The sequence below is a fragment of the Leucoraja erinacea genome, unplaced genomic scaffold, assembly GCF_028641065.1.
Source record: "Leucoraja erinacea ecotype New England unplaced genomic scaffold, Leri_hhj_1 Leri_849S, whole genome shotgun sequence".
Lineage (NCBI taxonomy): Eukaryota > Metazoa > Chordata > Chondrichthyes > Rajiformes > Rajidae > Leucoraja > Leucoraja erinaceus.
In genome coordinates, this window is record NW_026576783.1 from 7,161 (window position 1) to 18,972 (window position 11,812).

The following is an 11,812-nucleotide window of genomic DNA, read 5'->3' on the forward strand; positions in this document are numbered from 1 at the left end:
GTAAAACCACACCTGGAGTATTGTGCGCAGTTTTGGTCTCCAAATTTGAGGAAGGACATTCTTGCTATTGAGAGAGCCCAGCGTTGATTTTACTTCGGAGTCACGTGAGGGACTCCATGAAGAAGCCCGCTACGACGCATGCGTGTCATATCGCATACACGCATTCAACGAGTCAGATGTGGGAGACGACGTCTCCCTAGAGGGAAATGCAAAGAAGCAGGTAAGAGACTGCAAAAAATTTTCCACTTACCTTGCAGGTAGGAAATACAAGAAGCTACAGGAGCTGGAGGGGAGACTGCAGAAACAGCGCAGCCAGCACCCAGCAGCAGCCGTTAGCGCGAATCCTCCGGGAGGATTCCTAAGCGGCTATTTTTAGCACAGAACAGCTGTGCCCGACGTCGCTCCCCGCACCGGCAAGATTGACTGCTGCCGGGCGGGAAGCAAAGCCACACGTCCCGGGGGGGTTTCCAGACCAAGTCGGGTCTATTTTTAGATGCAGTCGCTAGGGGCTCCGGAGCTGATTGAAGCGGCTGCACCACCCGGAAGAGAGAGAGAGCTGACATCGGGGACAGCAGCCCATGGACCTGCGCTACGGGGTCCGTGGGGCTGCGGGAGGAAGGACGTTTCCTCCCAAACGGCAGGCTGAAAACCAGTACAGGTAAGAACAAATTTCCCTTACCTTTTTTGGTGCTTTTTTCCAGAAGTGGCTGTTGTATGTTGAAGAGCAGCAGGCGGCCAGCTAAGGACGTCAGGGCACAGCCACAGGTCGTTATTGGTGTGTTGCTGAACAGTGATGTCAGTATAGAGCTGAAGGGCTGCCAACACAGGGTTTGCTGTGGTTTAATGACTAGCAGCAGGCAGCAATAAATGTCGGCACCAGCATCTCCCAGAGGGGAGCGAGTGCCAAACTTCACCCTAAATGGGTAGAGGTGCCCGTGAGTACCAGGACCATGGGGAACGACCAGTGCCCGTAGGCATGGGGACGGGCTGTGGGAAATACCGCGTGCGACTAGTGCCTGAGAGCACCAAGGTCGGCAGGAGCGGTCCCATATATTAAGCACCCGCGACGACTAGTGCCCGAGAGCATGTAAGTCGGCTGGAGCGGTATGCAGGAGTAAATTTCTCCACAGTGGCAGGCTCCGGGATTGGAGGATAGCCACAGTGGGCAAATAAATATAAGTCCCACAGCAGTTTCCCATATGGGCTGCATGAAATGTCAGACGCCTCTGAGGAGGGTATGGAAGGTTTGACGGGGTAAAACCTGAGAAGGTGATGGAGGCACTGTCCACTATTGCAGGGGGGGAAAAACAACCTGCTGAACATGATGAGCAGTACTGCCAGCAGAACTCACGGAGAATGATCTCGAGAAGGATGGCTGTGAGTCTTGTAGGACTGTGAGTCCACCCATTAACTTCAAGCTAATATTTTGCTGAAGTGTTGGCAAGGGTTCTATACCCCGGGAATATTGTGGTGCTCTTAATGTAGCCATTGTTACAGGTGCATTTGCACACGTGTTGGGAAGGCCGTTAGGAGTTGGGAAAATCTGTAATACTCTGAAAGGTCTTATGGCGGGCATAACAGCTTTGGCCCGCATGTTAAAAAAGGTGTACAAAATTAGTGACCATAAGGATGCCATTAGCACTATTTTTTGAAATGTGCAGTTTGAAGGGCCATTCAGCCAGCTCTAGACCCTAGTTCGCTATACTATGTAAGCAAAGGGCTATAAACCCCGTTATTTGGGGGGGGGGGGGGAGACCTGTCTAAACAGGTAAAGAATTGGCGTGGAGGCTTGACTTTGGGGCTGATTAAAGCATCCAAAGGATTTCTGGGGAAGACATTAACCTCATGTGCATCCTAAGAGAGGTAGTGTGGTTTTTGTAATTATACTACAAAGAATTGGGCAGAGGTACCCAGCAGCAGCGTCCTGTTTAGGGTTTGGCCGGGCCGACCACTGTGGAGATGCAAAGTAACATTAACCTTTAGGCTCTCCACAACCGCATATGAAACCAAGAAAAATAACTTGGTTACCACCAATAACCATGGAGGTAGGTGAATTTGGGGCTCCAGCATTAATAGGGAGCACGGAAGTTGGGGGGACATTGCAACTTTATGTTGAAGCTTGGTGTAATATATCTATGGACAGATATATCCTTAGCAGTTTAAGGGATATCTGATAGAGTTCTACACGAACAAACCCTCCAGTACATAAACCGGACAGATATACATGCTGGTAATGGAATAAACCAAACCTGAACACCAGGATTTGTCTCAAACATCTTTATTAGAAATAAGAAAGATGGGGGATGCCGTATTATTATGGATTATCAATACTTCACAATGTTGTGCAATATATTCATTTTAAAAAATGGATATGTTTAGCAGTGCTAAAGACTTAGTGTGCAGCAGGCTAGTCTATGGCAAGTATTAATTTAAGATCCTTGCTATTCAATATCCAACAGGGGAAAAGATTTTAAACCAGTGTTGGGACTGCTGCAACACCAAAATCATAGAATGATGGTATAGTTGGATGATATCCTTATTGTGGGAATAATTTAGGAATCGGCATGTTAGGCAGTGGTTGCCACTAATCAATTGTTTGAACAGCTGGGATTCATTGTCCATCCACTTAAGTCAAAATGGACACCATTAACACATTTAATATGTTAATGACTTACTAATATGGAAAGCCACAGAGGTCAACCCGGCTGTGCTATTACAAACAGATGCCAGTGCAATTGGTTACGGTACAACTGATACCATCTCGAGCTATGGGGGAGATGGAATATATAAGAAGCTAACCTACATAACACTAAGGGTTAGAAATGTTAAGTGCATTTCATGGGCTACAAGCTTATTGCTCAGGAATGAAACTGCAGCATGGTAGATGGTAGATAGATAATACCTCGGTGATGGCATATATAAGTCATATGGGTGGAAAGGTATCACCAGCTTGTGATGGATTGGCAAATTAAACAAAGGAATATTTGGTTATGGGCTACGTATCTACCAGGGATACTAATTCAGTGGCAGACACCAGGCCACGAAAAATTATTGGAAGTACTGAATGGATGTTGGATAGACGGTATTTGCTAAAATCAGTAAAGTATGTAAGGCCGGATATTAGAATTGCATCCGGGGTTAAATCACCAGTTACCGAGGTATGTATCATTGGTACCAGATCCTGAGGCAGAAGCTACAGATGCTGTTTCACTGCACTAGGGGAGAGTTTTATTTATGTATTACCTCCTTTTTCTACTTTATAAATTTGGGGTACTAAGGGACATTCAACAGGAATCGGCATAGGGGATGTCTTGGTACCTGATTGGCTTACCCAACTATGGTTTTCGGGGGTACAGGACATGGTGCTGGAACCATGTATAACGGTAAGACGTAGTCCTAAGTTGCTGGTGCATCCAGCAACTGAGGATAGCTATCCATGTCATAGAAAATATTGATTTAGTAGGTTGTAGACTCTAAAACACCGCTACGGGACATGGGGCTATCAAAAGAACTGTGGACATGATCACAGCAGCACGAAGAAGGTCTACTCAATAACAGTATTTAGGTCATATTAAAATGGACTAATTACTGCCGTGATAACTTTCTGGACCACAGAAATAAGGATGTTCCGGCGGTGCTACAGTTGCTCACCAGCCTGCAATATGGAGGACTGAGTTTCAGCACTGTGAATAGTGCCAAAAGTGTATTGGCAAGTTATTGATGGCAAGAAACAGTAAGACAGTCTGTGGGATCACATCCTCTGGCAGTTAAAAATTTAGAGGATAGGTTAACACCAAGCCACCAAAAAATAAGATACAACTATATTTGGAATATAAGTGTGGCTTTGATCTTGCTAAGGAATTGGTCGCCGGCTACAGCATTAATCTAGATAACTAACTAGAAATGGTAATGCTGATAGCGCTAGTCACAGTGCATAAGCTCCAGTTATTGCTAAAAGTAAGACTGGATGGCTTCGCTATTGCGGCACGAAGTTTGGGGTTTGTGGTCCAGGACCGTATTATTAAACAAAATAGGCCAGGATCAGCGGGGCAGGTCATAGAATTGATGGCCTACCCGGAGGACAAACGCCTCTGTATAGTAAAGTACGGGTTTGTTATACAGTGAAAGTAAAAAGGCTATCAGAGGCAAGGAATTGGCGTTTAATCAGCTATAAGATACTGTACCATAGAGTGTAACTCAGACCATTTCGCGGTGGCTGAAATATGGGTTATGATAGGCGGGAGTGGACAATAACATATTTGATTATCACTCCACCAGGGCTGCAGCTACATCTGCAGCAAAACGCCTTGATGTATCCATGGACCTAATCCTCAGGATTGCAGGATGGTTGTCGGAGAAAAGTTTCAGAAAATGTTAAACAAACCAGTATGGGAACGTTTTTTTCGGGGAACAATTTAAAGTCTGTATGATAATTTACCCTGAAGAATACAGGGTTATGATTTGAATTAATTCGATATTATTTATCATTTCCATTAAATAATTGGTATGAACAATTTAGAAGGATGAGAGGTTATCTTATAGAAACATATAAAATTCTTAAGGGATTGGACAGGCTAGATGCAGGAAACATGTTCCCGATGTTGGGGGAGCCCAGAGCCAGGGGCCACACACAGTTTGTGAATAAGGGGTCGGCAATATAGGACTGAGATGAAGAAAAACGTTTTGCACCCAGAGAGTTGTGAATCTGTGAATTCTCTGCCACAGAGGATGGTGGAGGCCGATTCACTGGATGTTTTCAAGAGAGAGTTAGATTTAGATATTAGGGCTAACAGAATCAAGGGATATCGGGAGAAAGCAGGAACGGGGTATTGATTGTGGATGATCAGCTGTGATCATATTGAATGGTGGTGTTGGCTCAAAGGGCCGAATGGCCAACTCCTGGATCTTTTTTCTATGTTTCTAAGCAGTGCCCCCAAAGCAAGCTGTGATGCAGTCTGACAATATGTTTTCTATGGTGCATCTGTGGAAGTTTGTAAAAGCTACTAAAGACGTACTAAACCTCTACGGGATGTAGTGGTGTTGGTGTGGCTTTGGAGTGTTGATTCGCTGTGATTGGGTCATGATAGATCGGTGATGATATCAGAGTCTGTTTTGGGAACAGCTCCATCCAAAACAGAGTTGTGGACAGTTGCAGCCCAGACCATCGCGCGCGCACACAGACACTCACACACAGACACACACACACACACACACACACGCACACACACACACACACACACACACACACACACACACACACACACACACACACATACAGACACACACACATACACACACACCAACCTCCTTTCCATCGCCCCCATCCACACCTCACGCTGCCTCGGCAAGACCAGCAGCATCATCGCGGACCAGTCTCACCCCCCCCTCTCCTCCCCTCTCCCATCGGGCAAGAGGTACAGAAGTGTGAAAACAAACGCACACACATCTCCAGATTCAGGGACAGTTTCTTCCGGCTGTTATCAGGCAACTGAACCGTCCTCTCACCAACGAGAGTGCACTCCTGACCTCCCATCCGTCTCATTGGAGACCCTCGCACTATCTTTGATCGGGCTTGACCTTGCACTATACGTTATTCCCTTTATCCTGTATCTGTACACTGTGGACGGCTCGATTGTAATCATGTATTGTCTTTCCGCTGACTGGTTAGCACGCGACAAGAAAGCTTTTCACTGTACCTCGCTACACGGGACAGTAAACTCAACTGAACTGAACTACCCTGGACTACAAAGTCTGCAGAAGAGCCTCTATCTGAAACACGCCCAGCGATAAAGTTGTTGCCTCACAGCGCCAGAGACCCAGGTTCGATCCTGACCACGGGTGCTGTCTGTACGGAGTTTGTACGCTCTCCCCGTGACCTCTGTGGGTTTTCTCCGAGAACTTCGGTTTCCTTCCACACTCCAAAGAAGTAGTTATGTAGTTAAATTGCCTTGGAGTAAGTGTAAATTGTCCCGAGTGTGGGTGTAAGATAATGTCAGTGAGAGGAGATCGCTGGTCGGCGTGGACTCAGTGGGCCGAAGGGCCTGTTTCCGTGCTGTATCTCCAAACTAAACTAGTGTGTGAACGGGCGATCGTTGGTTGGCACGGACTCGGTGGGCCGAAGGGCCAGTTTACGCGCTGTATCTCGAAATTAAACACAGAACTAGTGTGTGAATGGGCAATCGCTGGTCGGCACGGACTCGATAGGCCGAAGGGCCAGTTTACGCGCTGTATCTCTAAACTAAACGGAACTTAAATCATGCGGAGTATCGCTAGTCAACTAGAGTGGTTATGAGGGAGGGGGGAGGGAGAGGGAGGGAGGGAGAGAAACATAGAAAATAGGTGCAGGAGTAGGCCATTCAGCCCTTCGAGCCTGCACCGCCATTCAATGTGATCATGGCTGATCATCCAACTCAGTATCCTGTTCCTGCCTTCTCTCCATACCCCCTGATCCCTTTAGCCACAAGGGCCACATCTAACTCCCTCTTAAATATAGCCAATGAACTGGCCTCAACTACCTTCTGCGGCAGAGAATTCCAGAGATTCACCACTCTCTGTGTGAAAAGAGTTTTCCTCATCTCCGTCCTAAAAGATTTCCCCCTTATCCTTAAACTGTAACCCCTTGTTCTGGACTTCCCCAACATTGGGAACAATCTTCCTGCATCTAGCCTGTCCAACCCCTTAAGAATTTTGTAAGTTTCTATAAGATCCCCCCTCAATCTTCTAAATTCTAGCGAGTACAAACAGAGTCAATCCAGTCTTTCTTCATATGAAAGTCCTGACATCCCAGGAATGAGTCAGGTGAACCTTCTCTGTACTCCCTCTATGTCTTTCCTCAGATTAGGAGACCAAAACTGTACGCAATACCCCAGGTGTGGTCTCACCAAGACCCTGTACAACTGCAGTAGAACCTCCCTGCTCCTATACTCAAATCCTTTTGCTATGAATGCTAAAATACCATTCGTCTTCTTCACTGCCTGCTGCACCTACATGCCTACTTTTAATGACTGGTGTACCATGACACCCAGGTCTCGTTGCATCTCCCCCTTTCCTAATCGGCCACCATTCAGATAATAGTCTACTTTCCTGTTTTTGCCACCAAAGTGGATAACCTCACATTTATCCACATTATACTGCATCTGCCATGCATTTGCCCACTCACCCAGCCTATCCAAGTCACCTTGCAGCCTCCTAGCAACCTCTTCACAGCTAACACTGCCCCCCCCCAGCTTCGTGTCATCCGCAAACTTGGAGATGTTGCATTTAATTCCCTCGTCCAAATCATTAATATATATCGTAAATAGCTGGGGTCCCAGAACTGAGCCTTGCGGTACCCCACTAGTCACTGCCTGCCATTGTGAAAAGGACCCGTTTACTCCTACTCTTTGCTTCCTGTCTGTCAACCAGTTCTCTATCCACATCAATACTGAACCCCCAATACCGTGTGCTTTAAGTTTGTATACTAATCTCTTATGTGGGACCTTGTCGAAAGCCTTCTGAAAGTCCAGATATAACACATCCACTGGTTCTCCCTTATCCACTCTACTAGTTACATCCTCGAAAAATTCCATAAGATTCGTCAGAGATGATTTAACCTTCATAAATCCATGCTGACTTTGTCCAATGATTTCACCACTTTCCAAATGTGCTGCTATCCCATCTTTAATAACTGACTCTAGCAGTTTCCCCACTACCGACGTTAGACTAACTGGTCTGTAATTTCCCGTTTTTTCTCTCCCTCCCTTTTTAAAAAGTGGTGTTACATTAGCTACCCTCCAATCCTCAGGAACTACTCCAGAATCTAAAGAGTTTTGAAAAATTATTACTAATACATCCACTATTTCTGGGGCTACTTCCTTTAAGTACTCTGGGATGCAGCCTATCTGGCCCTGGGGATTTATCGGCCTTCAATCCATTCAATTTACCTAACGCCACTTCCCGGCTAACCTGGATTTAACTCAGTTCCTCCATCTGTTTTGACCCCCGGTCCCCTGCTATTTCCGGCAGATTTTTTATGTCTTCCTCAGTGAAGACAGAACCAAAGTAGTTATTCAATTGGTCTGCCATGTCCTTGTTCCCTATGATCAATTCACCCGTTTCTGATTGCAAGGGACCTACATTTGTTTTAACTAATCTTTTTCTCTTCACATATCTATAAAAGCTTTTGCAGTCAGTTTTTATGTTCCCTGCCAGTTTTCTTTCATAATCTATTTTCCCTTTCCTAATTAAGCCCTTTGTCCTCCTCTGCTGGTCTCTGAATTTCTCCCAATCCTCTGGTAGGCTGCTTTTTCTGGCTAATTTGCACGCTTCATCTTTTGTTTTGATACTATCCCTGATTTCCCTTGTTATCCACGGAGGCACTACCTTCCCTGATTTATTTTTTTGCCAAACTGGGATGAACAAATGTTGTAGTTCATCCATGCAGTCTTTAAATGCCTTCCATTGCATATCCACCGTCAACCCATTAAGAATCAATTGCCAGTCTATCTTGGCCAATTCACGTCTCATACCCTCAAAGTTACCTTTCTTTAAGTTCAGGACCCTTGTTTCTGAATTAACAATGTCACTCTCCATCCTAATGAAGAACTCAACCATATTATGGTCACTCTTGCCCAAGGGGCCACTCACAACAAGACTGCTAACTACCCCTTCCGCATTACTCAATACCCAGTCTAGAATAGCCTGCTCTCTCGTTGGTTCCTCTACATGTTGGTTTAGAAAACTATCCCGCATACATTCCAAGAAATCCTCTTCCTCAGCACCCCTGCCAATTTGATTCACCCAATCTATATGTAGATTGAAGTCACCCATTATAACTGTTTTACCTTTGTTGCACGCATTTCTAATTTCCTGTTTGATGCCATCCCCATCTCCACTACTACTGTTAGGTGGCCTGTACACAACTCCCACTAGCGTTTTCTGCCCCTTAGTGTTTCGCAGCTCTACCCATATCGATTCCACATCCTCCAAGCTAATGTCCTTCCTTTCTATTGCGTTAATCTGCTCTTTAACCAGCAACGCTACCCCACCTCCTTTCCCTTTCTGTCTATCCCTCCTGAATATTGAATATCCCTGGATGTTCAGCTCCCAGCCTTTGTCACCCTGGAGCCTTGTCTCCGTAATCCCAACTATATCATAGTCATTAATAGCTATCTGCACATTCAACTCATCCACCTTATTACGAATGCTCCTTGCATTGAGACACAAAGCCTTCAGGCTTGTTTTTAAATCACTCTTACCCCTTATACTATTATGCTGAAAAGTGTCCCTTTTTGATTTTTGCCCTGGATTTGCCGGCCTGCCACTTTTACTTTTCACCTTGCTACCTATTGCTACTACCCTCATTTCACACCCCTCTGTCTCTACGCTCACACATTTAAGAAACCCTTTCCCTTTAACTCCATCCTCCACCATCCAATTCGACATGCCACCAAGGAGGAAGAGAGTGAGGGAGGGTGAGGGAGAGAGTGGTAGGGAGGGAGGGAAGGAGAGAATGAGAGAGGGAGGGAGAGAATGGGGTTCGGAGGGAGAGATAGATCAGCCATTATTGAACGGCGGAGTAGACTTGATGGGCCGAATGGCCTACTTCTGCTCCTGAAGTGATAAACATACTGGTAAAAGATGGATTGTTTCGTCAATCAGTTCTATTTTCCCCTCTGACTCCCCTCGCAAGCAGGAACCAGTGACAGACCACAAACTGTGTGAGAAGACTTCAAACATGTACAGGTGGAGGTGAAGTGAAAGTGGCTGAACATTGCAAGTCTCTTGGCACGAATATTAAATCTAGTTTAGTTTGTTGTCACGTGCACCGAGTTACAGTGAAAACTATTTTCAGCTGCGTGCGAACCAGCCAGCGGAAAGACTGTACATGATTACAATCTAGCCCGCCCGCCCGCAGAGTTTGGTTCAGTTCAGAGATACAGCGCGGAGACAGGCCCTTCGGCCCACCGAGTCCGTGCTGACCAGCGATCGCCCGTTCACACACTAGTTTAGTTCAGAGATACAGCGCGGAAACAGGCCCTTCGGCCCATCGAGTCTGCGCCGTCCAGCGATCCCTGCACACTAACGCTAAACAACACACACGAGGGGACACATTTACAACCTTTACCAGAAGCCAATTAATCCACAAACCCGGCCAGAGTAGGGGAATCGAGGACCAGAGGACACAGGTTCAAGGTGAAGGGGAAAAGATTTAATAGGAATCTGAGGGGTAACTTTTCCACACATGGCTGTATGGAACGAGCTGCCGGAGGAGGTAGTTGAGGCTGGGACTATCCCAACGTTTAAGAAACAGTTGGACAGGTACATGGATAGGACAGGTTTGGAGGGATATGGGCCAAATGCGGGCAGGTGGGACAAGTGTAGATGGCGCATGTTGGCCGGTGTTTGGCTAGTGTAGATGCATGGGCAGGTGGGGCAAGGTAGATGGGCATGTTGTCAGGTGGGATAGTGGCCCTTGGGCATGTTGGTGGGTGTAGATGTGGGCTGTGTAGATGGGGGGGCATGTTGGTCGGGAAGGGACTAGTGTAGATGGGGCATGTTGGTCGGGGGGGGACTAGTGTAGATGGGGCATGTTGGTCGGGGGGGACTGGATGATGGGGCATTGGTCGGGGGCAGGACTATGTGTAGATGGGGCATGTGTAGATGGGGCTAGTGTAGATGGGGGTGGGACTAGTGTAGATGGGACATGTTGGTCGGGGTGGGACTAGTGTAGATGGGGGATGTGTCGGGGGTTGGTCTAGTGTAGTGTAGATGGGGCATGTTGGTCGGGGTGGGACTAGTGTAGTGTACTAGTGTAGATGGGGCATGTTGGTCGGGTCGGGGTGGGACTAGTGTAGATGGGGCATGTTGGTCGGGTGGACTGTGTGTCGGGGGGGGGGACTAGTGTAGATGGGGCATGTTGGTCGGGGTGGGACTAGTGTGGATGGGGCATGTTGGTCGGGGTGGGACTAGTGTAGGGGGGCACTTTTTTTCGGGGTGGAGCTAGTGTAGATGGGTCATGTTTTTCGGGGTGGGACTAGTGGAGATGGGGCATGTTGGTCGGGGTGGGACTAGTGTAGATGGGGGATGTTGGTCGGGGTGGGACTAGTGTAGATGGGGCATGTTGGTCGGGGTGGGACTAGTGTAGATGGGGCATGTTGGTCGGGGTGGGACTAGTGTAGGTGGGACTAGTGTAGATGGGGCATGTTGGTCGGGGTGGGACTAGTGTAGATGGGGCATGTTGGTCGGGGTGGGCAGGTTGGGCTGAAGGGTGTATAAAATCATGAGAGGAATGGATCGGGTAGACACACATGGATACGTCTGAAAAAATGTTTTGACCCGAAACGTCGCCCATTCTTTTTTCTCTAGAGATACTGTCTGTCTTGCTGAGTTACTCTAGCATTTTGTGTCTAGGTACATGGATTGAACAGGTCTGGACAGATATGGACCAAATGTGGGCAGGTGGGACTAGTGTAGCTGGGACATGTTGGCCGATGTGGGCAAGTTGGGCCGAAGGGCCTGTTTCCACCCTGTATCACTCTATGACTATGACCTTGCTTTTCCAGTTTTCTACCCTCTATTCCCCCAGTCTGAAGAAGGGACTCAATCTGAAATGTTGTTTGTGGAAACGAGGAGCTGGAGACACTAGTCCACTCGCTCCGCAGATCCGCTGAGTTCCTCCAGCACTTTGCTTTCTTGATTTATAACGGGACTGTTCTGCACCCTCAGCTTTGGTGAACTGTTCGATACATTCTCTCTTCATTCTGTAAAAAGAACATTTTTATTTTTCACACTAAATTTCCTGCTACTATAGCTGTCCACTTCCTCGTGATGC